Below are 26,720 nucleotides of genomic sequence, written 5' to 3' on the forward strand. Positions count from 1 at the left end.
TCCTTTCTGCAAGGAATAGTATGCAGTCAATCGCTCTCGTTAACACACTTCTCCAGTGTGCCTTTTCAGCATCTATGACTTTTTGCAGTGTTCTGTCAATAGTTATACAAAGGCGTAAGCGTGATGCTAATTCGTTCCACAACAGAAAAGCATCTATGTGATCACCACTGGTTTAATGTTGCTGCAGCGTTTTTGAAAGATTTGAAGTCGGAGCTGAAGAAGAAGCCGTGTCTTGGAATAAACACGATGGTATTCCCTCGCCCTAATCCTCCTCCTCCTCTTGGGGATTGACTCAGCCGTGTTCAATTTCTCTTGTTCATTGATAGACGCTGGCTTCTTCTTCAGCTCCGACATCGTGTGCAGCCGTCACCATGAGTGCAAAACCTCACAACACCCAGCCCCTGTCGGTGATTGGTTGGAACATTGTTTATTTTGGTTTTGAGTGGTTGGTGAACCAATTGTTTTTGTGTGCAGATTTCAGAGCCTAGGCTGCCTACAGAGACGCGTTTTTTTGACGGCCTGCTTATGGGGCGGGCAGCTAGCGGATCGTTAGGAAAGATTAGATGAATGTGATAATTTATTTTTGGGCCTGAAATCGCTGATACAACCTTTAACTTTCCTGTTGCTACAGTGCTAGAGTTCTCACTCCCTTTAAGCCTATTGAGGAGGTTCCAGCTAAGTTTCTGACCTTGAAAGCTTTGTTCCTCCTCGCTATCACTTCTCTTAAAAGGATTAGTGATCTGCAAGCCCTGTCGGGTTCACCGTCATGCCTGAAGTTTGCGTCTGAAGGCGTTCCTTCACCCTAGGCCAGGCTACGTTCCTAAGGTCCCCACTAATGTGGCTAAATCAATAATGCTGCAGGCCTTCTGTCCTCCTCCCTCCATGATGTCCCTCCCTCCCTCCGTAAGTCCTTCCCCTATTTAGCCAGTTTAGCCATATCCCCAATGACCAGCTTCCCCAGGCTGGTCTTCACCGCACACATTAGTAAGGTTTTACTCTTTGAACCTGGACTCTACACCAGGTTCCCAAGGTGCTCTCGTCCTTGTGCTGCTCTTCACTTTAAAAAAAAAAAAAGGACAGACACTTCTCGCTATACTTGTTGGTATAAACATTCCCACAGCGTCAATCGACGCAGCGCGAGTGTCCTTGAAAGGGAACGTCTTGGTTAACTGAAGAGGGAACTGCGTCGCCCTGCCATATCTCCCACATGCCTGTAAGTGACTTACTCTTGCATATCAGATGCAAGCGTTGGTCAGGCTTTATAGTTTCCTGATTCGTGCAGTCACCCGCCTCTGACATTTCGCCACACCATTGGACTGATTTCATATGTGATTCAAGACGTAAACACGCAGAGCGTTCTCATAGCATCAATTGACCCAGTGTCTCGTTCCATCTTCAAGGAACCAAGGTTACAGTCGTAACCAAAGCTTTAATACCCTGCAATTATACTTTTGGTATACTAAATAGGTATACTTGAGGTCTGATCAAAGAAATTAGGGATACAAATAGTGCCAGTAAAACAATAAAAGTAGGTTATGGGTTAACAAGTTAAATAAAATGCTCTTTTTTTCGTTCTACCGAAAATGTGCCGGGAGCCCATTGTTGCTATAGCAATGAGCTACACTTTTAGTGCATCTGATTGACAGATAAATTATGTGATATTATTTCACTATTGTTGCTAATGTTAAGGTTATTTCAGCTTCGTACAAAGTTTGATTCATACATTTAGTTTAACTGCAATTTTAAAGAGGGCAAGCTAAAGCATTAAACCAGACATCCCAAGTCTCCCGGAAGTTCCGGGAGTCTCCCGCATATTGATAGCGGCTCCCTGATTCCCGCAAATTAGTTCAAATCTCCCGGAATGTAGAGCTAGCGAGCAAGAGCGCGCATGCGTAGCACGCACGGCAGAGGGAGGGAGCGAGAGACCTTGCGTGTGTGTACTAGTGTGTTGTGTGTGTGCCTCACGAAGCACATGTAAGGACCCAACCAATCAATTGTCAGTGTGGGCAGGCTTTTATCTCTTCTCCCAAACCGAATTAATCAGAATCTTTCCATCCATGCAATAACTGCATCCTTGTATTAGGATAGATGATTGATGATAGGATAGATCCTTGTATTTTCTATTTACTTTAACTGCTTAGTGCTCCATTTATATCCATGGTTTGACCCATTTCAATTTAAAATCAGAATTTGAGCATAGCTCACTCACATTCACAAAAATATTGAAACGTTAGTGATACTTATTCAAAATGCAAGCGCCAGTGATGATTGATTATCAAAGCGTGGTTTGAACGCCCCGTCCCACAGCTGAAATGGAAGTTTTGATTGTTTTGCACCCGAGTCAGACCTGTCAGTTATTGGATGAAGAGCAGGGCTCCAAATGCCTGTCAAATGCCAGCTCGCCCTTTTGCTCCATCGGCACCTTTGTCAAAATACTTCGTACTTTTCGTGGAAAATAAATGTAGCGAAGTTGAATACTTTATTTTTATTCAACTCAAGTAAAAGTACCACAATTTAATTATACTCAAGAAAGTAGAAAAAATCTTCTCAAGTACTGTAACAATTTTTTTAATTAGTTACTTTCCACCTCTGCAAATACACGGGTTTCTGTGCAACGTCATCACGTAGATGCGCGCGCATCTAAGAGGCAGAAAGCAACAGTCTTTACGGCTATATCTAGCAGAAGCAGAGATGACGCGGAGCTGTTGTGCTGTAAACTAACCTAAATGCATAGGGTATGTCATGTTTTTATGATTCGCAAACTTAGTTGGACAATTTCATACTAGTCAACTAACTAACTTTTTACATAATGTTATATTAATATGCAAATGAAACACAAGCAAACAGATTCAACTCTGAAATTGCAGTTTATTATTGAGTCAACAAGAATTTACAAACAATGCGAAATCTACGTTAATTACAATGTTCTTTTACAGAACTCGGCATAACATATAGCGGTCTTGCCTCGTGGATGCGCGCGCATCCGGTATTGTTTGTATACAAGAAACCTGTGTATAGGTAAGACTTTAAAACAGTTTAATCTGGAATCAATATCTCTTATCTCCATAATTATTTATGTGGCGAAATGCCGTATCTTTTATGTATCCGTCCAGTTTGAACTTGCCGTGCTAACAACTGCTCTCTCCGCGGAAGCGTTGCGTTTAAAGACCTGATAAAATATTTCAACTCAGATCAATATTTTCTGTCTAATTATTTACTTATGTGGCAAGTAGCCATGTAAAAAACGAGGGATTGTCACAGACTCAGCCACACCGGCACTCCCTCAATCACCCAATCCTCACACTCCACCCCCTCGTTCACTCTCACCCGAGTTTTAATTACCCGCACCTGAACTTCATCATCCCTGGTTAAATACACTGACCCTCTGTTCACTCATTGTCTTGTCTCGTCTTTGACTGGTTCACAGACCTGTTGATACTCACAGAGTGTTCAACTACCTGCCTTTCTAGTATTGCCCATCAGAGTATCCTGTTTTCGTGTGTGTCCTCTTATCTGGATCCTCATCTGTTCCTATGTCTGTCCAGTCTGCTGTTCGTCTTTCTCCATCTTCAACCAGCACCGTCCACTATCATCACTAGCTCGGATTCCTTCCACCATCCCTAGCACGGATAAGTCCCATTCACACAAGGTGATTGAACTGCCTATCATGTCTACAATCTACTCCTGTATATATTACATCCTGCAAATAAACTGTTGATTATTTTATAATCCTTCTATCTGTGGCCTTCTGTTTCTATCCGTGAGTGTGACAGGGATAATGTACATTATCCCTTACATATCAGTAACTGATATGTCCATAAATATGTAAATTGATTTGAAGTATACTTAGTATGAAATAAATGTATTTTAAATGGATTTTGGTATAGTTTATTTATTTATTAGGGGTGTCATTGAGAACATGCAACTATAATGCAAATGTAAAAAAATAGGCTATTTTTTTTTTATAAACTTTTTGTTATTCTGATTGAAACTCCTCAATCCTGATAGCAATCAATAATAGAAGTCGTCTTAATATTTAAAAATGTACATGTATTTTCTGTGGAAGTCTCAAAACCGAAAAAGGTTTGTCCAGTCAATTCGGTCTGAATGCTCCTTCTCTAAAAAGAGCTCATTTATCATAGAGACAGTTCCTTCCGATCTTAGTAATATGTAAATATTATCACTGGAGTGTATGTTATCACTTATAGACTAGTGTAGGAGCTAATACAGTATAAAATATTTGAGCAGAGATTATTCTGCGTTCATTCTGACACTGGTGAACCCAAGGTGCTTTGTGCATGTTGCTAGTATATCTCTCTAATAATGTTACTCGATCTTAGCGCTGCATGTGACACTGTCGACCACAACATTCTTTTAAATAGAATTTTAAATTAAATGTAAAATTATGTTGGCATTAGTGGAAATGCATTAGCATGGTTTAAATCAGGGTTTCTCAAACTCGGTCCTGGAGCTCCAACACTGATCAAACACACCTGAGCATGCTAATAAATGTCTTCAGGATCACTAGAAACTCACAGATAGGTGTGTTTGATCAGAGTTGGAGCTAAACTGTGCAGGTCAGTGGCCCTCCAGGACCGAGTTTGAGAAACCCTGGTTTAAATCATACTTATCTGATCGTTATCAGTTTGTAGCAGTAAATTAAGAGATGTCTTATCAATCACAAGTTCAGTATGGCGTACCACAAGGTTCAGTACTAGGACTGTTGCTGTTCACTCTGTACATGCTACCTGTAGGAGATATCATTAGGAAGCATGGTATTAGTTTTCACTGTTATGCTGATGATACGCAGCTCTATATTTCTTCACACCCTGACGAAACTTACCAATTCACAAAATTAATGGAATGCATAGCTGATATAAAAAAACTGGATGACTAGCAACTTCCTACTACTTAATTCTGAAAAACAGAGATTCTAATTATTGAACAAAAAAACGTCCTCACGTAATTATCTAGAATACTGTCTAACACTTGATGGCTGCTCTGTCAAGTCTTCGTCATCGGTTAGGAACCTGGGTGTACTCTTTGATACCAACCTTTAATTTGAAAGTCACGTGTCTAGAATCTGTAAAACCACATTTTTTCATCTTAAAAATATATTTAAATTCCATCATATACTCTTAATAAAAAATGCAGAACAATTAGTTCATGCGATCATGATGTCAAGGCTAGATCATTGTAATGCTATTATGGGTGGTTGCCCTGCACGCTTAATAAACAAACTACTGCTGGTCCAAAATGCAGCAGCTCGAGTTCTTACCAGAACCAGGAAGTATGACTATATTAGCCCAGTTCTGTCAACACTGCATTGGCTCACTATTAAACATTGTATACATTTTAAAATATTGCTGATCATTTACAAAGCACTAAATGGTTTAGCTCCGCAGTACTTGAGCGAGCTCTTAACGCATTATAGTTCTTCACGTCTATTGCGATCTCAAAATTCCGGCCAGTTGATAATACCTAGAATATCAAAATTGACTGCCGGCGGTAGACACTAATTAAACCTAGACCCCTTGCTTTCATTTTGAAAATTTGGACACTGTACACAATATACAATTCATACTACAAACTACATAAATAGTAGTTTCATGTTACAAACAGTTAAACAATGCTCTCAAACTGTGAACAATTACAAATAGTGCTAAACTATTGTTAGTAACTCTGCATTCCTCTGCCTCAGACCTGACCTATATTGAGAGCACATTACATAATGAGTGAGTGTAGATGGATAGAGCTAAAACTGTGTTTGCCCTCAAGTGCCTACAGATGCTTCTCACACACACACTGACAGAGGAAGACTCCATGTTATGGTGCTTCAATACAGTACATCAACAGTGCATGGAAGGATGGTTTATAGAATAGAGGATTTTTTAATATAAGTGAAGTTCCTAAATGTAATTTCGGGAGGAGTAAAGTTAAGTCACCTTCAATTATATAGTAATTTATACAATATAGATTGTTTCAAAGCAGCTTTACAGCGACAAAGCATCTTTAATGCAACAAAGATTGTTTTGGCTGTTCAGCAGCTCTAGAAGAAAGTCATTGTCCAGCTTAAGTTTATTTCCTCATGAAGGCAACTAAAATCATTAGTTAACTAATAACTAATAAGGGTGGTGGTGGCGCAATGGATAAGACACATGCCTTTGGTGTGAGAGACCCGGGTTCGAATCCACTGTGAGACACCAATGTGTCCCTGAGCAAGACACTTAACCCCTAGTTGCTCCAGAGGCGTGCGACCTCTGATATATAGCAATTGTAAGTCGCTTTGGATAAAAGCGTCAGCTAAATGAATAAATGTAAATGTAAATGTAAATAACTACCGCTTACGCGACCACAGTTTTTACAGAAAACAGAAAACTTGAAATGCGTTCTGGCCATTAATTTACATGACAACAGCGTTTTGGTGGCCTGAGAACGCAAACTTTGAAATAGAGTTTTGAAAACGGTACTTCAAAACCGTGAATTGTAAACTTCAAATACATGAATCCGGGAAAACAGTGATGGCATGCACATGCATTATTAGGCGTTTAATCTATAGGCTTGCGCTTTTGAATGCATTTTATGTGTGTAGTTTATATTTACAATGTGACTTCGCCAAATTACTTGTTTGACATGCATAATACAGCGTTTTTAATTGTTTCCATGGATCCATGTGAACATTAATCATTTTGATAACGTTTTCATCTGTACAGAGGAAAAAAAACTTTTGTCATGTTGTTGAGGCCTATGTAGGGTATAGTCTAGTTGACACTTTAGGGCTGCATTGTGGTCGAGTTCATCTGAATCTGATCTGGATACGGCCCGGATCAGTCTGACTACGGTAAACCTCGGGATCGACAGTGAGACTAATATTAGCGTAGAGGCCATTCTACTTATGATATAGCAAGTACATCAGGTGTTATATGAAGTGTTCCTGGTTCCGGCTGACCAAATTTATACAGCCTAACAATCATTTTACATGTTATGAATTATATAAATTGATAATGTGTTATAGGAAGTGTTCCCGGTTCCGGCTGACCTAATTTATGCATCCTAACATTAATTTTACATGATTTGAATTATATAAATTGATAATGTGTTATGTGTACGCCAGGTTAAAGAGATGTGTTTTTAGTCTAGTTTTAAACTAACTGTCCTGTACAATGCTAGGAAGACTGTCCTAGAGTTTAGGTGCTGAAGGGGAAAAGGAACTACCGCCTGCAGTTGATTTAGATATTCTAGGTATGGATTGTAGGCTTGGATTGTAGGGAATTACAAACCTGCGCACATATATTCAAATGCGCATAACTATAGAATTAATTCTTAATGCGCACGTAAGCGCCATCAGCGTTTCTCACAGGTTCGCGTTAAAGTCTGTGTAGAGAGAACGATGTCATCTTAGCGGCCTCTAATTTAATAACTAATGATCCTTGCGACAGAAGTGAATCAATAAAAACTAACTTTAGCTGGAAAATATCTTTATTCAAGAACCGCTATAAAAGACAAAATCTCTGTTACCTTAATTTATCGGTTTACTACTGTAAAGCCGCTTTGAAACTATCTACATTGTTAAAAGCGCTATATAAATGAAGATGACTTGACTTGAACCCATCTAATCTTTCAATTAACTGCCAGAGCATATAAGCAGCTGCTCACCTTGCTCCGGCATCAGCTGTTTTGGCATCCAACTCTACCAACATGTAGCTCAAACAGTAGAGCGTGGGTGCTTGCAATGCCAAGGTCATGGGTTTGATTCCCAGGGAAAGCAAGAACTGATAAGAATGTAAAAATTTATATTGAAAATGCAATGTGAGTTGCTTTGGATAAAAGCGTCTGCCAAATGCATAAATGAAAACATAATTTAGGCATTTTGCTACCATACTCATCTTTCAAGCATTAGTAGTCCCCCCGGGGAGGGTTATATCTTAGCTGGAGTTAAAACTGCTTCCTCGAGCCCCTCCACTGCAGACAGCAAGCCAAATATGTTTAAACTTAATAGCTTAAAGGTTATATTGGCAAACAAACATGTGAAATACACTTAATTCACACTCAGGTAAAAACACTAATACTTCTATATTCATTTCCAAATACTCATAAATACATTATTTTTTTGCAGAGGTAGAGCGCTTATAAATGTGTGGTTTAGTTGTATGGATGCCTCTTTCTTGTTATATTGCTTTAAAGGGATGGATCGTTCATCCAAAAATGTTTAATGTTTTTTACTCACTCATATCATTCGAAACCAAACTTCCGTGTTTTAAAGAATCTTCTTGCAGTTCTTTTCCATAAAAAAGATGATTAAAGAAAGAAAAAGCACACCAAAAAGCATCTAAAATACAGTTCTACCAGAAAGAATCGGGAGAATTATTTCAACAATCGTACATTTATTGACAGCTCAGCAAGCTGATAATATACAAAGTCATTTGGCGTAGGCCCCATCCGTAGTGCATAATCCGAGGGTATCGGATCTGCAATTCCTGCCAGAAGATGAAGGCAGGGGCGCAGCCGACCCCCTGCAAGGTGTGGGAAGGGACCATCCTGGTGGTGGTGGGAAGGATGGAGGTGAATGGAAGCGTCAGCATCTGCGAACTCAAACATGTGTAAGTACTGAGCTTTTATACAGGGAGCATGAGAATATGATTGGATAGAAGTGAAGCAAAGGATGACGTAGTAATTGAGTCTTCCCAGCAGAACTTATGCTAAAGCTTTCATTTCTATGTTTTAAATCATATCATAACTTAGAAATACAGGCTGATGGGCGACTTGCTGGGCATTGCACCTTCACCCAGCAATGCCCAGCAGGTCGACCATCAGCCTGTATTTCTAAGTTATGATATGATATGAAATCATATCACAACTTGGATTAAGGGACACAATTTAAGAGGATATTCACAAGTAATCTCCCGTGAGCTGTTCATTTTGAGACCTATCGACCGAACACGTGATGCGCATGTGCGCGCTGTCTGTGTTTTCGCAGGTTTCCGTTTCTGAGGTTTGCGCAGAGAAAACAGATAATCGTTTGCACCTTTGAACCTATTCCAGGGAGTGCGTTCTCGAGACACCAGGCACTTTTTGTGCGGATGGGCGGCCGGAGCGCTTTAAGGGTTTTCTGTTAGAACGGTGTCGTGTTAGCAGCCCCTTTGAAACTATCCATACTGCTAAAAGCGATATATAAATGAAGGTGACTTGACTTGACTGGATCTTTAAGACTGGATCAAATATTTTTGAATGATTCGGCTGGTTTATTTAAAAGAACTGGTTCAAAAGATAAAAATTCAGTTCACGAGTTTACTCAGATCTAATTATTTATTAGTAAGTGTGAAGTAGTATGCGTGCAGGCCTCAGAGCTTGGAATTTGGCCCGAACCCAGAGTATTTCTGGTTAGGAAAGTAACCAGGCGAGTGTTAGTGATGGCAATTTCAAAACACTGCTTCATGAAGCTTAGAAGCCTTTACGAATCTTTTGTTCCGAATCAATGGTTCGGAGCGTGTGTCACAGGTAGAGATGGGAATTGATAAGAATTTAACGATTCCGATTCCATTATCGATATTGCTTATCGATCCGATTCCTTATCGATTCTCATTGGGTGAGGGAATAAGTAAAAATTTGTTTGTTTGTATTAACTCGCTTTAATATCTGATCAGAAGACACAGCACAGAGCACATATGCACAAATTATGTGTAGCAACCTCAGAACAAACCTAAAAGTAGGTGAGCTACTTCTCAAAGGAAATTCCAGGGACCTATAGCATAGGGCAGTGTTTCTCAACCAGTATGCCATGGCAGATCATAGTGTGTGCCTTGAAAGATTATCAAGAAGAGTGCCTTAGTGCCTTCACATTCATTGGTCAAAAAAAAACAACTGCCATTTATGTGCCATAAAAACGAAAAACACAGACTGAAAACAGTCAAGGAAGAGCTTGTGCCTTTTGGAATATTAACAGTGCTCATTTGGATTCAACCTGAAACAAAACGTGTGTGCGCTAGTGAGTGAGCGAGAGTGTGTGCGTGCGCGAGCTTGTGTGTGTGAGTGAGCGCGAGATAGTGTGTGAGTGAGCATGTGTGCGTTTGTGTGTGTGTGAGTGAGTGAGCGCGAGAGAGTGCGTGTGTGAGCGCGAGAGAGTGTGTGTGTGCGCTAGTGAGTGAGCAAGAGTGTGTGCGTGAGCGCGAGATAGCGTGTGAGCGGTAGTGAGTGAGTGTATATGTGCGCGCGAGTGTGTGAGTGAGTGAACGTGTGCATTTGTGTGAGTGAGTGAACGCGAGTGTGTGTGTGTGCAGTGAGTGCGTATGTATGTGTGCGATGTGTGTCCGGCACGCGATGGCTGGTCGGAAGCATGACGTCCCGTTAAATGCCTCATTATACTTCTGCGTCGAACTTCTGCCTCTGCCATGTTTGCCGCGTTCTGAATCAAAACAACGCAGCGCGTGTGTGACGTCATGACACAACGAGCGGAATCGATACGCAGGCATGCTAACGGTTCCAAGGAATTGATTCACTGGGCACCGGTTCTGAAGAAGAATCGGTTCTCGGTTCCCATCCCTAGTCACAGGGTGACGATCAAGTGGAACTGCCCCGCTCTATGTTTGTTTCCAGAGGGAGCAAGTTCAATGTAACACCGGAACAGTTCCGGGTTCTTCCTGTGTAAACAACCTGACGGAGCTTGCTGATTGGGAAAACGAGTGACAGCTGGGCGAGGAGCAGAAATTGAGCCACGAGGGGGATTATAAAAGGATCCGGTTGATGGGCAGGAGGGGGTTCTTTTTGTGAAGCGTGACAGCGAAGTCTGAGCTTTGTGCTGTGGTTTTGGGCGAACTTAGGCTGGAGGCAATTCGTTGCGGTTGATCTACTGTTTGCATCGGACGATATATAAGAGGACAGATCGGGAAAGGACCCCCTACTAGGAATAAAATGCTATGATGCGGTGAAAACCCCCGGCGTCCGGTGAGTTCTGTTCTAAATTTTTCAATGCCAGTTGGGACTCTAACGCCAACCGTATATACAGTTTGGATGCACGGTTTGTCAGTGGAGCGGAGTGAGACGACTGGGGGCTACGATAAGAGACCCTATTCACTGTGAGTTGCAGTGCCTAATGTGAAACGAACACGTGTGATCATTTGAAGTGACTGACTTATGCACTAGTGTGGAAACTGAAGTTTTATGTCTGCCTGCTCTCAGTCGTCTCCTCGTAGGCTCCAAAGGCCGAACTGGAATTTGCTAACTGTTGTGTATTGAGTATACGCTGTGCAGGAATGTCACTTTGCCCTGTTCAAGTGGAAGAGGATTTATGAGAAACTGCTCGCTGCCGTTGAACGCTGACATCGCTGTACTGTGGTAAGAAGATTCAGTTGCTGAATGTTCAGTCTGTTATTCATCACGTTTGCTCTGTGAACATAGAGAAACTGCCCTCCGCTATTAAATGCTGTTGTTGCTGTCCTGTGGAGAGAAAGCCCAGCTGCGGACGACTGAAGCCTGTATACACTTCTGGGGTTCTGTGAACATAGAGACACTGCCCTCTGCCCTTGAATACTGCCATCGTTGCTCTGGGAGAAATTGTTTTCTGCCATCGAATGCTGTCATCGCTGCTCTGGGGTAAGAAGATTCAGTTTCTGAATGTTCAGTCTGTTATTCGTCACGTTTGCTCTGTGAACATAGAGAAACTGCCCTCTGCCATTAACTGCTGTTGTTGCTGTCCTGTGGAGAGGAAGCCCCGCTGTTGACAACGGAAACCTGTGCAAACCCCCGCCAGTGCCTGAGCCATTACGTACCGTCCATTACCTACCTCTAGCCGAAGAGGAGTTGCTGTGCAAATCCCCACCAGTGCCTGAGCCATTACTTACCGTCCATTACTTACCTCCAGCCGAAGAGGGATTGCCGTGCCAACCCCCACCAGTGCCTGAGCTATTACTTACCGTCCATTACTTACCTCCAGCCGAAGAGGAGTTGCTGTGTAAACCCCCGTCAGTGCCTGAGCCACTACTTACCCTCCATTACTTATATCCAGCCGAAGAGGAGCTGCTGTGCAAACCCCCGCCAGTGCCTGAGCCATTACGTACCTTCCATTACTTACCTCCAGCCGAAGAGGAGTCGCTATGCAAGCCCCCATCCGTGTCTGAGCTATTACTTACCCTCCATTATTTACCTCCAGCCGAAGAGGAGTTGCTGTGCAAACCCCCGCCAGTGCCTGAGCCATTACGTACCGTCCATTACCTACCTCTAGCCGAAGAGGAGTTGCTGTGCAAACCCCCGCCGGTGCCTGAGCCATTACGTACCGTCCATTACCTACCTCTAGCCGAAGAGGAGTTGCTGTGCAAACCCCCGCCAGTGCCTGAGCCATTACGTACCGTCCATTACCTACCTCTAGCCGAAGAGGAGTTGCTGTGCAAACCCCCGCCGGTGCCTGAGCCATTACCTACCTTCCATTACTTACCTCCAGTCGAAAAGGAGTCGCTGTGCAAGCCCCCGTCCGTGTCTGAGCCATTACCTACCTTCCATTACTTACCTCCAGCCGAAGAGGAGTCACTGTGCAAGCCCCCGTCCGTGTCTGAGCCATTACCTACCCTCCATAACTTACCTCCAGCCGAAGAGGAGTTGCTGTGTAAACCCCCGTCAGTGCCTGAGCTATCACTTACTCTCCATTGCTTACGTCAGGCCGAAGAGGAACCACCGTGCGAAGCTTTAACAGCGATTGCTCCATCGCGTACTTCTGGTCACGAAGAACTGAAGGGTGACCTACCCACGCCACCTGCTGGATAGAAAAGGAGATAGGACTTGTTTTAAGTAAATAAAAATAAACGTTCTCTATAATTACCTTGTCTGTTCCTTTGTGTCTCTGGGTAACTCCTCGAGGTGGTACGTTGCTGAAGGGGAGGGAAGTCCACCCCTACCTGTGACACGTGTATCAAACAGCCAGAGTCACATAATCTCAGTAAACGAGGCTTCATTACGTCATAACTGTTTCGAAACACTTCGAAATTTCAATGGTTCACCACTGGGGGCGATGATCTCTGTCAACCCATGAATCATGAGGAGTCACTGAGAACAAATGAACAAGTGTCTGTGGGTTTTACCTGATCTCTGATCAGTTTTATACATTTGTAGACGTTTTAATTAGACATTAGTATAAATAAAATTAATAATGGTAGTTAGAGTCTTATTGGCCCGTGTAGCTGAGCCATTCATAGAACAAACAAAACAAACCCTGACAATTGATAAGATATACACTTGATAATCTTATAAGATCATTAGATAATTCCAATTGAAAGATTTTACTTTCAATAAAAAAAATTTGTAATAGATTTGTAAAAATGTGTTTTTGTGCATGTTTGGCCCGGATTTTTGTTGCATTTCCACTGTTCTGACCACTAGAGGTCACCGTGGAGACGGGTGTCGGATTGTTTCGAAGCCTCAACAGAATACGGCACATTTGCTTCAACTGTTTCAGTGTTTCACGAAGCCTCGATCTGCCCACCCCTAGCGAGTGTGAGGACTGGAGACGGTGGAGGGATGCTGAAAACTGTCGAGAAACATAGGTGAGTCGACTGTGTATAAATATATATATATATATATATATATATTTAATATATATATATATATAGGCCTCCGCTCATTGGGTAGACATGTTGATTACTAATTGTTGACAGCTGGTTGGAATGATGTGATGATTGGATAGATCATTTGAACGTGTTGAACTCTCTTACTAAATTTTCTGCAGCAATTCTCAATTAACAGCTCAGGAGAACATTTTCAGTGATTAATAATATTTTTTTTTTTACTTTTGTTCATATGATGCAAGAAGTCATTCAGTAAGAAAATATTTGTATGAACTGTGTATATGGTGCATTTTTATGTTATTTTTTTTTATAATTGACATCCCTGGACTCTTATTTAAATTTTTTTACTTTAACTTATTAACTTAATTTTGACACAATTTAGCTAACCTAGCTAAATCAGTAGACTTTTTTCACACACAGCTTTGTTCAAACATAGCATCAAAATGTCTCGGGTTACTTAACTGTAACCCTTAGTTAGGGCTATGGGAAAGCACTTGTGGTAAACACGCCAATAATTTGGCTTAAATAACCTCTAAAGATAACATTAGAATGTGTACGTCAGATGCTATAAATAGATGTGAGGTCAGTTTTTCTGAAGAGATGTCCTGATCACATCAGCAATGCAGCGCTTTCCCACTTTTTTAGGGAACAGGGTTACAGTCGAGTAACCCGAGACGTTCCTTTTCAAAAGCTATTGACCGCACAACTTGTAGGCTAGGGTCATGGCATCCATCACCCAATGTGACATTGTCTGTTTTGTGGCAGCCACCCCCCCGGTTGTGGCCCCCATAACAAATGAAAAGTTGCTCTGACTTACACCACTGGCCAGTGCGGTGGACGTAAATCTGAAAAGCATGAACCTTACACAGTAAGTGGAGTTTCTCCTGCTCCAGCGTAGTGAACGGCGGAGGACAGAAGGCTTCAAGAATGACTGGATGTATGATCGAAAAAGGAACTTTAGGAAGATAGTCGGCGTGAGGGTGCAAAAGAGCCTGACCAGTCCAGGAACAAAGTCTAAAGCCTGGTTCACACGGCAGGATAATTAGGCCGATTTTAGTCCCGATTCACCCCTTCCGACAATCTTAAGGATGCTCCGATTATCGTAAAATAATCTGATCAGATATTCCTGCCGTGTGTGGTGTGTTAAGACTACTCTCGTCTGCTCGGAAGGACATCTGGACCGCTCCGATCTCAAATCGGGGATATCCAACATTTTGGATTTATTTGGCCCGATTTCTTCATGTGTGTGGTGTCCCCCGAGGACAAACGAGCACGCAGCCTGTGGACTGTGGCGTGTAGCCAATCAGAAAGCGAGGTACGAGAAATGGACAGTCTCATGTTTGTATCCTGCTTTGTGATCGACGGGGCTACTTTATTAAGGACAAACTCAAGCTCCTCCACACTCATACGAAGTAGCTCCTTGACCCCTTCTCTGTCAGAAACCTGTAAAATATGACAATACAAATAAAGTCGATGGGCATAACTACATCCACAACCGCAGTCCACCAGAGTACATGGAAACAAATATATGAACGTTTATTTCAACGATAATTAATCTGTGTAGTACGTAACGACATTTCTATGAGATAAAACAACAACTCACCTCCATGTCATGATGTAGCAAGTATAGTCCATGCTCGCGTTGTCTCCACTTCTTTGACCATCGCCTTTTCTTGTTTTTCTTATGTTTTTTTTCGCTTAAAAACAAAGCACAAACTATGGCCACTGCATCCTCTTCGTCCACCATGATTGTTTACTCTGAAGTCACGTTTGATCTCAAGGGATTTTGCGAGATTTCCCGTCTGACCTGGGAATGCTCGGGAGTCAAATCGGTTCGTGTGTGATGTGTTGATTTTGCCGTGTGGCTGCACACCACACATTGTACGACCAAAACTGTTAGACCCGTGATTTTTTATCGCCGTGTGTGGGGTCTCTCAGGTTTGGAAAATCGGCCGACAATTTTAGAATCGTCCCGTGTGAACCAGCCTTAAGCAGGATGGCGAAACCGACAGCCTGCCAATCCCCAATTTTCTTGAGATAGCTATAAGAAAAAACATCTTTAGAGTCAGAAGCTTGACTGGTGCTGACTCAAGTGGATCAAAGGTGTTCTCGACTAGTCCCTGAAGGACTATGGTTAAGTCTCACAAGGGAACCTTCACTATGATGAGTGGTCACAGTTGCCTAGCTCCACGAATGAAGCGGGCAATCAGAGGGTGTTTCTCCACTAAAACCCCGTCAATCAGAGTGTGGCAAGCCAAAATGGTGTCCACAAATACTCAGAGAGTACCAGGACATATGCCTGCTGACAACTTTTCCTAAAGAAAATCCAGCACTTCCTTCTAGACCGTAAATCTGCTCCCACATTCATGCTGCCAGGAATGTGAATCGCCCTGAGGGACAGGAACAGGAAGTCCACCTTTGTGATATATGTAAGCAACTACCACAGTGTTTTCCACCGCACCAGCACATGGTAGCCCCTTAACTGCCGGAGGAACAGCCTTCAATTTGAGGCAATTGATGTGCCACTCGAGATGACAGCCTCTCCAGATCCCTGCCTGTCGGGGAAGCATCTGTCATTAGCATCTAGAGTGGGACCCAAGGTGATGAACCAGGGTCTTAGCCACATAGAAAGCGTACGAATCGGCTTTGGGGATTGGCCCCTGGATGAAATCTCCTGGCTCTGAGCTGCAACTGAAATGGTCTCATGTATGTGCAGAAGGCCCATATGTATCAATGTGGACACAGCTGCCATAAGATCCAGAATTCTTTGTTTGAGGTGGCGGTGTGAGGGTGTCGGAAAGGAGCACGATTAGATGTTGCATGCTCCAGCCTGCTCCAGAAGCAAGCAAGAAAGGGGAGGACCCGTCTCTTGCCCTTCAGACAGTTTGACATGCAAGCCCCAAGATCTTAACATCGAGGACACGCAGGCTTGCTCTTCACAAAAGAAGGTGAGTCCTCGAAAAGAAGTGGAGCACTTTGATGGGAAATGTTTCGCAGTGCTCGCACTGATACAGCATGATGATCCCACAGACAGTTAATGCAGGAGTTATGCGGATCATCCTCTGAGATGGGCCGTGAACAGGGTGGCACGCATATCTTAGTGGATTCACATGCCAAATAACGAGAGAATAGGAAAAGATTTACTACTGCCTGACAAAACTAACTCATGACAAAGGGTATAGTTTAAGAAAAAATAGCACACACGACACAATGCGGTTCTCTGAAGACAAATAAACCTAAGAGCACACCTGTCTCATGTCTATTTATAACCTCTGATGTGCACATTCCAATGACATCATCATTAGAGGTTATTTAAGCCAAATGATTGCCGTGTTTGCCACACGTTCTTCACAACAGGTCAAACAAAGATGTTTCCCATTGTGCTAATTCAGCGCAGCATTGATAGTAGCTTTTGAGAGGGAACAGATTTTCAAACTGCCTGAGGTCTCGTTCACACACTATCACCTCTAAATAGAAAAATGCTGTTTAATTTTTAAAGCATATTTGTGTGTGTGTGTGTGTGTGTGTGTGTGTGTGTGTGTGTGTGTGTGTGTGTGTGTGTGTGTGTGTGTGTGTAGGAGAAAGGTCTGAAATGCTTAAGTTATTGGTGTGAGTCAAAGATGGATGAGCACTGCTGGCAGAAAGCTGTCAGACATCACTGCTGTCAGGCTGGAGCTAGACAGGAAACACCATGCCGTATGGGGTGAAGGTTATGTGTGTTTGAGATTGACACTCTGACACTGGGATAATGTGTATAGCAAGGTTGTGCACAATTCAGAACTGATTTGACAAAGACTTTTTTCATTCTTGAAATTAACGCAGAATTGTGTTACATGGAGTTAGATGTCACAATAGAACCTGCCATTAAACAGCCTATTGAGTTTTAGCAAATTGTACACTGTAAAACACAAAACAGTTCATGACATGTAGCAGTAAAAATGTAACATACAAAATATCTAACCATTTATCCCAAAAATGCTGTAATTAATAAACTTTATAAATGTGAAACAGATAGTTTAGCTGTAGTTAGCTGGTTTTCCATCCTGCCCAAGTAGGTTAGGATGTTCTGTTTTTATGTTGTTTGCTGATGAAGCTTTGACCAGCTAAACCGACTAAGACCAGCAAACATGCAAATAAACTTCAGGTGGAGATAACAGTGGCTTATAACAGCAGTGAGTTTGAGAGAGCTCAGGTATTCAGAATAGCTTTTCTGTTTATTAGCATTTCACCACAGCTTAGCAGAGAAAATCCTCCGGAGAGAGAGACAACCGCAGGCCACCATAAACACCATGAGTCACAGTACTCCCTTCTCTCTCTTGCCATCATTTCTCATCTCATGTGCTCTCCCTGTTTTTTACAATTCTTCCACTTTCACTGTAAAGTGTAAAGCACTGGTGGTGTCCAGGTGAAATTAAAATTCTGTCAGTCATAATTTATTATAATTTCATACGGGGGTTGTCTATACAATGAAAGTCAGTGAGGTCCAATGTTGGTCTCCATCAGGGTCAAACATTTACTTTTTCATATTTCCCCCTTGGATTTGATTGCCAGGGGCATTTTTTGAAACGTTTGTAAAGACAATTTTTGTAATCATCTTATTAAATGTATCTGTGTTGTCTTTGTCTAATACTTGTATTCATTATTTCAGTCAGTCAGGAAGAATAAGGCTATGGACCCTTTTTACATTTTCGGGTTTCTGCATTGGGATTGGCATTTAAATACATTCTGAACTCTATTGGAGTTAGACAACACGTGTCACTTGCATTAATAATGCAAGAATTAATGCAGCCATAAACACTGGTTAAGTGAAACACCGTCTGGATTGTAGACTGAATTAAAATATCTAACTTCTTAAAGTCAGATAATATTCCATCAGAGCGCTTGCTGAAAGGCAAAAAGCTAACTCTGTTGTGTGCCGGCGTCTCTTTGTAGCTTCCGTGTATGCCGTCACACATTACGTCATGACGCAACACCAAACAAGCTTAGTTTCATTCATGCTTCAGAGCCGCTACGCTAAGGGTGTTCCCCAAAGTGTCGTTAGTCGACGCACTAAGTTTCGAGTCCCTTAAAATTAAAGCTTCAACCCCAGACGTTTCCAAAATACAGAAGCTAGAGTTCTTACCAGAACTAGGAAGTAGGACCATATTAGCCCAGTTCTGTCAACACTGCATTTGCTCCCTATTAAACATCGTATAAATGTTAAAATATTGCTGACTACTTTCAAAGCACAAAATGGTTTAGCTCCGCAGTACTTGAGCAAGCTCTTAACACATTATAGTCCTTCACGTCTATTGCGATCTCAAAATTCCGGCCAGTTGATAATATCTAAAACATCAAAATCGACTGCTGGCACCACAACTTTGGAACAGCTTTTCAACTTTTTTGAAAAGTTCAAATCTTGACTAAAAACACATCTCTTTGACCTAGTATACACATAACACATTATAGACTTCTATAGTTAAATTTCAGGCTGCATAGATTAGGTCAGCCAGAACCGGGAACACTTCCCATAAATCTTGATGTACTTGGCGTCTACGCTAATATTAGTCCCTCTGTTTATCCCGAGGTTTACCGCAGTCCGCCGGATCCAGGCCAGATCAGACCAGTCCTGAAGTGTCAACTAGTCTCTCCCCTGTGAAGGCCTCCTTCCCTTCCCTTTACCTCTCTACAGATAAAACGTTGTGGGGAAAATTCCGGTTAACGTGGCTACGCAGAAGCGATAAAAAATTCTGTATTATATATTTTTCAAGGCTTGTACCTAGGAACCTATTTCATTGTTTGCGTTCTCGAGCCACCAGGCACTGTTTTGTGCAAATGCGGCCGGATCGCATTTAGGGTTTTCTGTTAGAACGGTGTTGTGTTAGCGGCCCCTAAGTTAATAACTAATTATCGTTGCGAAAGAAGTGAATCGATCAAAACTAACTTTAGCTGGACAATAACTTTATTCTAGTGCTGCTGTAAAGCCAAAACAATCTCTGTTATTTTAATTTCCTATTATCACTGTAAAGATGCTTTGAAACAATATATATTGTTAAAAGCGCTATATAAATGAAGGTGACTTGTGTCACCGGCCGGGGTGGGGATAGAGCCCAGTAGCCCACCACCCGTACCAACTACCACTCTGAGGAGCTACACCAAGGGAACACCACGAAGCAGGACACGAGATAAGATAAATAAGTTGATTTTATTGGACATTAAAACCTACTTAAAATAGTATCAGCATGGAGAACTGACACTCTTTCTCTTCTTCAGAGCAACCAGGGAACTCAGGATGCTCAGCACCCAAGGATCTTCAGACGAGTAACTCAGAGCAACGGGAGGAGTTGGCTTGCTCTGTTTCTTCGGGACAGCGGTGAGTTCAAGATGTTCGGACTAACGGGATCTTCAGGTGAGTATACTCAGAACAGCGTAAGCGGCCGGTGTTCTCGATTTCTTCAGGACAGCGGTGAAGCTCGGAATACTCTGAATATGAGGGTCTTCAAGTGGCTAGCTCAGAGCAGCGTGAGTGACTGGCTTTCCCTGTTTCCTCAGGACAGCGGTGGAGCTCAGAGTACTCGGACTAAGAGGATCTTCAGGTGAGTAACCCAGGACAGCGGGAGAACTGGCCTGCTCCGTTTCTTCGGGACAGCGGTGGGGTTTCAGGTTGCTCGGACTACGAGGACCTCCAGGTGAATAACCGAGAGCAGCGGACGGAGCTGGCTCGCTCTGTTTCTTCAGGTCAGCAGTGAAGCTCAGAATACTCAGGATACAAGGGTCTTCAAGTGAGTAACTCAGAACAGCGTTGGCGACTAACTTTCTTTGTTTCCTCAGGACAGCGGTGGAGCTCAGAGTACTCGGACTAAGAGGATCTTCAGGTGAGTAACCCAGGACAGCGGGAGGAGCTGGCTTGCTCTGTTTCTTCGGGACAGCGGTGGGGTTCAGGTTGCTCGTACTACGAGGACCTCCAGGTGACGTTATTCTGACTGCATGAAACGTACATGAGGAAATGAACGTGCCTTCAAATCACCAACTTCAAGCACACAAGAGAGAGAAACAGCAAACGGGTACGAGCCTTCCAGTATATCACAATGCCTCCATGACCACAGACGCAGCGCTTCGGTGTCAATTAGGAATCATGTACTTAACTTCTTTTCAGATAATGGTCTTCACGCCCACAATGACAATCTTCTTCCCAGCCAGCTCTGATATTCTCACTCACTCGCTCTCTTCCGCATTGTCCTTCGCGTCCTACTTCTTCCCCGAACTGCCTCTAGATTCTCAAATCTCTGCTTTTATGTCCCCTCTTGAATTGCGCGTCCTAATCGCCACCATAATCAACTCCGATTTGATGCAGCTGCCGCTAATTTCCCCGTTTACCTTTCTGGTCGGCCATGACAGCGAACCGGACTTGTGTTACCCCGGAAGTGCTCCCCAAGGGAATCATGCTCTGATGTTTAGTTTCGCCTTCATCACCCGGTGACACTTGACTTGACTTTCTCAAAAGCGGAAGTCATCATAGTTGGGTAAACTTTTATAGCGGTGATTGATAGACTAGAATAAATATATATTTTTATGTTCCCATTTTCTCAAATAGCAAAAGAAAACACCTTAGTGTTTTCACAACTTTCAAAAAGAGAGATTGACAATGCCAGTCAGAAGAGAGAAAGATTTCAATTTCACCATCACTCCCACAGCCGCTATATTAGAGATACCCTCACAGCAGCATTAACTTGTTTCTTGTAATATGATGCAAAGGTAATATAATACAAAGTATAGTGTTAAATGCACAAACATTTTGTAAAAATTAATATATAAAATGATTATTTTTTTGCTGAATTTGTGATGTTGATGACCACTAAAAGGTGTCTGTGAATGTCACAGGTCGAGGTGGGCCAAGCCAGACTGCACCCACCCCTGGACCAGGATCACCCTGAGGAGCGCGTCAAAGGAGGAGGCAGAAGACAGGAATAAAAAGAATGACAAGCTTTATTTAATATATAAAAGTAATTAGAAAATCCTAATCTAAAATCCTCTTCCCAGGAATCCAAGGCGACACCGTGGTAAGTGATGGACCGGTGGGTATCACAGGCGAGTGGGTGGGTCAGGCTCACTTCCTTTTGGCGCTGGTGCCAAACTCACAGTGGTAAGTACTGAACCGGTGGGTATCACAGGTGAGTAGATGGTCAGGCTCACTTCCTTCTGGCGCTGGTGCCAACTCCCAGTGGTAAGTGACAAACAGGTGGTTATTACAGGTGAGTAGGTGGATCAGGGCTCACTTCCTCCTGACACTAGTACCAGACTCACAGTTGTAAGTGACGAACACCACACAAGGGGCCTCCGGGCCACAGCAACCTCAGGGTCGTCGGCGGAGCAGAACTCTCTTTGAACAGGCCGGATCAGGACCTCCAGCAGAGATGTACAGTTCTCACGTGGGTTGTAAAGGGCGGCACTTCGCACCATACAGGTGGGTTTCAGGGCTGCAGCAGACTCAAGTCACAAGCTGAGCGGGGCTTCCGCTGGCACAGACAGAATCAACACTTCAAATAGAGGTGAACAGCTCTCACATGGGTTGCAGGGGACAGATACTTCGTACCTTACAGGTGGGTTTCAGGGCTGCAGCAGACTCAAGTCGCAAGCTGAGCGGGGCTTCCACTGGAACAGACAGAATCAACACTTCAAGTAGAGGTGAACAGCTCTCACATGGGTGGCAGGGGACAGGGTCACAAGCTGAGCTGGACTTCCACTGGGGCAGACAGCACAAAAACTTCAAGCAGAGGTAAACCGTTCTCACGTGTGTTACAGGAACAGAGTCACAAGCTGAGCGGGCTTTCACTGGAACAGACGGAATCAACACTTCAAGTAGAGGTGAACAGCTCTCACATGGGTGGCAGGGGACAGGGTCACAAGCTGAGCGGGACTTCCACTGGGGCAGACAGCACAAAAACTTCAAGCAGAGGTAAACTGTTCTCACGTGTAGTGTGCACACGGGGGCTTTTCCTTCTGACATCCAACAGGTGACTACAATCGATCTTACTAGGCTCTTATGATGAACGGTAGACCAGCATGACACATGGGGAGTGCAAGGCGATAAAAGATAAATCTTCCACACACACACGACAGTCCAACTCCAAACATGCAACGTGATGGGAAACGTCAATTCCAGCACTACAAATCCACTCTTCAAGTGCAAAATAAGGCCAACACTCACCCAGAGGTCTCGATCTGAAGAGCCGATGATCGTCAGAGTTGGGACAGATGTTCTGAATAATTTCCTCACCACTACAAGCGGGCTTCACTTCGCTGTTTCCAATGGCCAGGGAGGAGGCAAGAGATCGACAAGGAATCAGTATATTTCACTCAGTGCGAGGTGTACAACGTGATCAGAGCACTCCAAACCAGTATCCAATTTAGTGTAGAAAACATGCGTTTATGAGATTCAATTTGTCAATCATTCATCTCACTCTTTTCCAGTCCAGGCGACGAATTCCACTCTTCAAAAACTGCCCTCGGATCCCACAAGCAACACTCCTCTTCTTTCACGATGATCCTTCAGCTGCAACACTCTACAAACATTTCCCAACGGGAGAGAACCACACCAGATCGACGGGGGAAGACAAAGAAACAACAACACAACACGGAGAGAGAACACACAGCCTTCTCTTCCCCTTGTGTTTTATCCTCTCCAAACACTGGCGCCACCTCAATCAGACACTCAGAGTGAAGTCCCCACACCTGTTGCCAATCTGCCGTTTAGTTGTCATGACGACAGACACACACACAAGCCCGGGGACAGTGTTACACTAAAAGTGCCCCGGCGGGAACACTTCTCTGGTGGGAATAGTTCCGGGGATTATTTGTCACCCCGTGACATGAACACAGTCTGTAAAAAGGGTTAATTACCAAAACAAATGTAATAAACATCAACAAAAGTTCACACTGCAAAGGTGGCATAGAAGTGGCATCTGACATGACATGTTTATTCACTCAGACTGCTTAATGCTGCTCAAATGTGGCATACAATCAATATCATAATGTTATGAGATATGTACTTGTACTTTATTTCAGCCTATATGAAATAAGCCTATATGAATTCTAAAATAAAAACTAGGAGAACTTTAGAGATTAGGGCTGCACTATGACAAAAATCACTATTGTCGGTTAGTTTCCCTGATATTGTAATAATGACTAATGACTATGTGTTGATTAATATAATAAAAATTGTTTTCTGGGTGTGGGGATTATACATGTCATAGGCTACACAGACAAAACTATTTTAAAAGATCAAGACTTCACACTGGTTATCTCAGTTGCATGAAAAATAAAACTGTGTCTGAGCCCCAAACCTTTTCGGGAAGAAACAGAAAAGCAAATGAAGAATAATTAGTGTAGCAGCTGTTCATAACATTTCAAGTCAAGTCACCTTCATTTATATGCAGCTTTACAGCGATAATAGGACATTTAAGTAACAGAGATTGTTTGGGTTTTGTAGCAGCTCTAGAACAAAGTTATTGTCCAGCTAAAGTTAGTTTTGACTGATTCACTTCATTAGTCATTAGATCATTAGTTATTAAAGGGATAGTTCGGAGTAATTTCAATCTAGGGTCCTTTGCCCGTAAAAGTCTTGCTGAAAAAGCAAGTGTTGCTCACCCGGTGTTGCTGAAAAAGTTTTTGTGTATATCCAAATTTTTTAATTATTTTTTCCAAAGGGTTGACAACTTAGTGTTAACTAATAATTGTTGCAAACTGGTACTATCAACAAAAAAGTTTTGCATTCGTGGAACTGGGCGTCGTTACACTACATCTTTATGCATCGCTTTCTGACAGGACTTTTACAGGATTTTTAATGGACTCCAGGTTGAAATTACTTCGAACCATCCCTTTAACTTAGGGGCCGCTTATTTGACATCGATTTAAAAGAAAACCCTTAATGTGCTCCGGCCCGCTCATTTGTACAACAATAGTGGTGGCTCAAAAACGCAAACCCCTCAAATAGGTTCCAAGGTGCAAGTTTTTATTTTTTTTATCATTTTTATCTCCACGTAAACTTCAAAAATGCGAATCTGTGAAAACGCTGACTGTGTGCGCACTTCAAGCAAAAGATAATCATGTGCACCTGATCTGATATAACTGGAGTACAATGTTATGACATGCATTTTGTAAATGCTTGGCTAAAGAGATGCGTCTTTAATCTACAGTAGATTTAAAATGGGAGAGTGAGTCTGAGCCCCAAACATTATCAGGAAGGTTATTCCAGAGTCTAAGGCGAAAACACTCTCCCTAGTTTAGTGGAGTTTTTAATCTGAATCCTAAAGAGCGTGATGGATTGTAGTGGGAAATAAACTTAAATGTAATGCTGAAATCAACACTTTCATTAAATTTCACTTTAATCGTGAAAAATTGATTTAGTTAAATTTTGCTGGGGAATTTTTTTTTTTTCTTATCTTGAATTTGGGGGCCATTTAGCTAATTTTACTGCCTTTTTGTCATATGTTAATTTCTGACGCTGATCCTCATTGTCATTGAATGTTCATTCAAAAGTCTTCAAAATCTCTTCTTTTGGGTAAATGATTTTTAATTTTTGGGTGAATTATCCGACTGCAACTGTCCATTACTGATATTCACCCCGTTTACTCCAGAAGAACTGAGACTGCATGTTCCTATCTCAGACTGGACTGTGAGGCCTTGTGGCTGGCAGTGTAAAGACCTGTCATATGAGAAAACGTTGAGTTTAGCTATGCATGGCACTTCTTTTGTCATCACCTCATTAATGACATATCTCAGCTAAAGACAGAACGGAGAGACAAAACATGACTGGTAAAAATAGCACCACGTGGTCAAGAAAAAAGTTCTTCGTTTGCCTGTACACTGGTGTGGAATCATGAAGATGTTTGTTTCAATTGTTGATTTTTTGACAGAACTTATTCCTTTAAGATCTCATCTTAACTACAGTTCAGACATCTCTCACGTTTTCTTGTTTAGACCGATTGAAACGGCAGGCATGCTACATGCAGAATCGACAAGTATAGCCCACTGTGCTGTGGTGGGTGACTTACATAAGAGACTTCATAAGTGAAGATGACTAATGACTAATATAGAAACACACATCTAGCACTTGATGCAAAATGCCAACACATTGTCATCTGATTTTCTTAAGGCATTCCCTGAAGTCCCACAAAGTCTTCGCAACGTGATTTACTGACGTAAGACATGTTTCTGGATCATTGCTTTGTTCATCCTGGAGCAAAATTCTTGTCAACAATTGATCACAAAGGGTCACTGGATATATAAGTTAATGAATGCTCTCTTTGATGAATGGATTCAAAATAATTCAATGATTCAAAATGCCCCACTAATTTAGGAATATTTCCTACTTGGGTAAATCAGGTTAGGTGTCCCCTAAATATTCTAGAAATTCTAAAACAGTGTTTCTCTTATTTCACAAATATAGTTTTTGTCAAATATTAGTGGAGTCTGTAACAATAGGAACTATTGTTGTATATGTTGTTGGAGTGGGGATCGAAAAGGAACACACCAGAGAGTAATCACATGTGAAATGTGTGTAGAGACCCACAAGTTTATTAAGAGTCAAGTTAGTTTTGGGTGTTTGTCTTTATTAAAGTGAAAAGACACATAAAAACAGAGTCATTCTTCATTTGGGGTGACAACAAGTGGTGTCCCTCTACTTTCCAACAGTTTAAATAAACTTTAAATACCAATCGTCCCCTTGGAATTATAAGGTTCTATCTGACATTTTTGTCAAAATTGAGTTATTCACATATTCTTATTCTGTGACAACTTATTTACATTATGTGATGTTTTTTTTTAAGTTGTGTACATTTTGGGACTTTTTATTTAAAAAACAAAAAGGTTCTATCTACAAAGTCGAACTCTAACTTGGCTCTATAAGGTTCTATCTGCGTGAGCCAATCAGCACTTTGAATGCACAGAAGCTCTCCATGTTTAAATGCATGCCACTAGCAGATAGAGAGTATTATAAGTCTGTGTTTTAAAAAATGAGTCATAGAGAGTATAAGTCTGTGTTTTAAAAAACTAGTCACAGAGTATTATAGTTCTGTGTTTTAAAAATGAGTCTGACATTTTTTTGTGATTATATAGTCAGTGAATCATTTTTCAATGATTATTAAACTTAAGCATGTCTGTGTTCTTGCAGTTTTTAAAGTCTTAAAATGT

This window comes from Phoxinus phoxinus (assembly GCF_949152265.1).
Source record: "Phoxinus phoxinus genome assembly, chromosome: 9".
Classification (NCBI taxonomy): domain Eukaryota; kingdom Metazoa; phylum Chordata; class Actinopteri; order Cypriniformes; family Leuciscidae; genus Phoxinus; species Phoxinus phoxinus.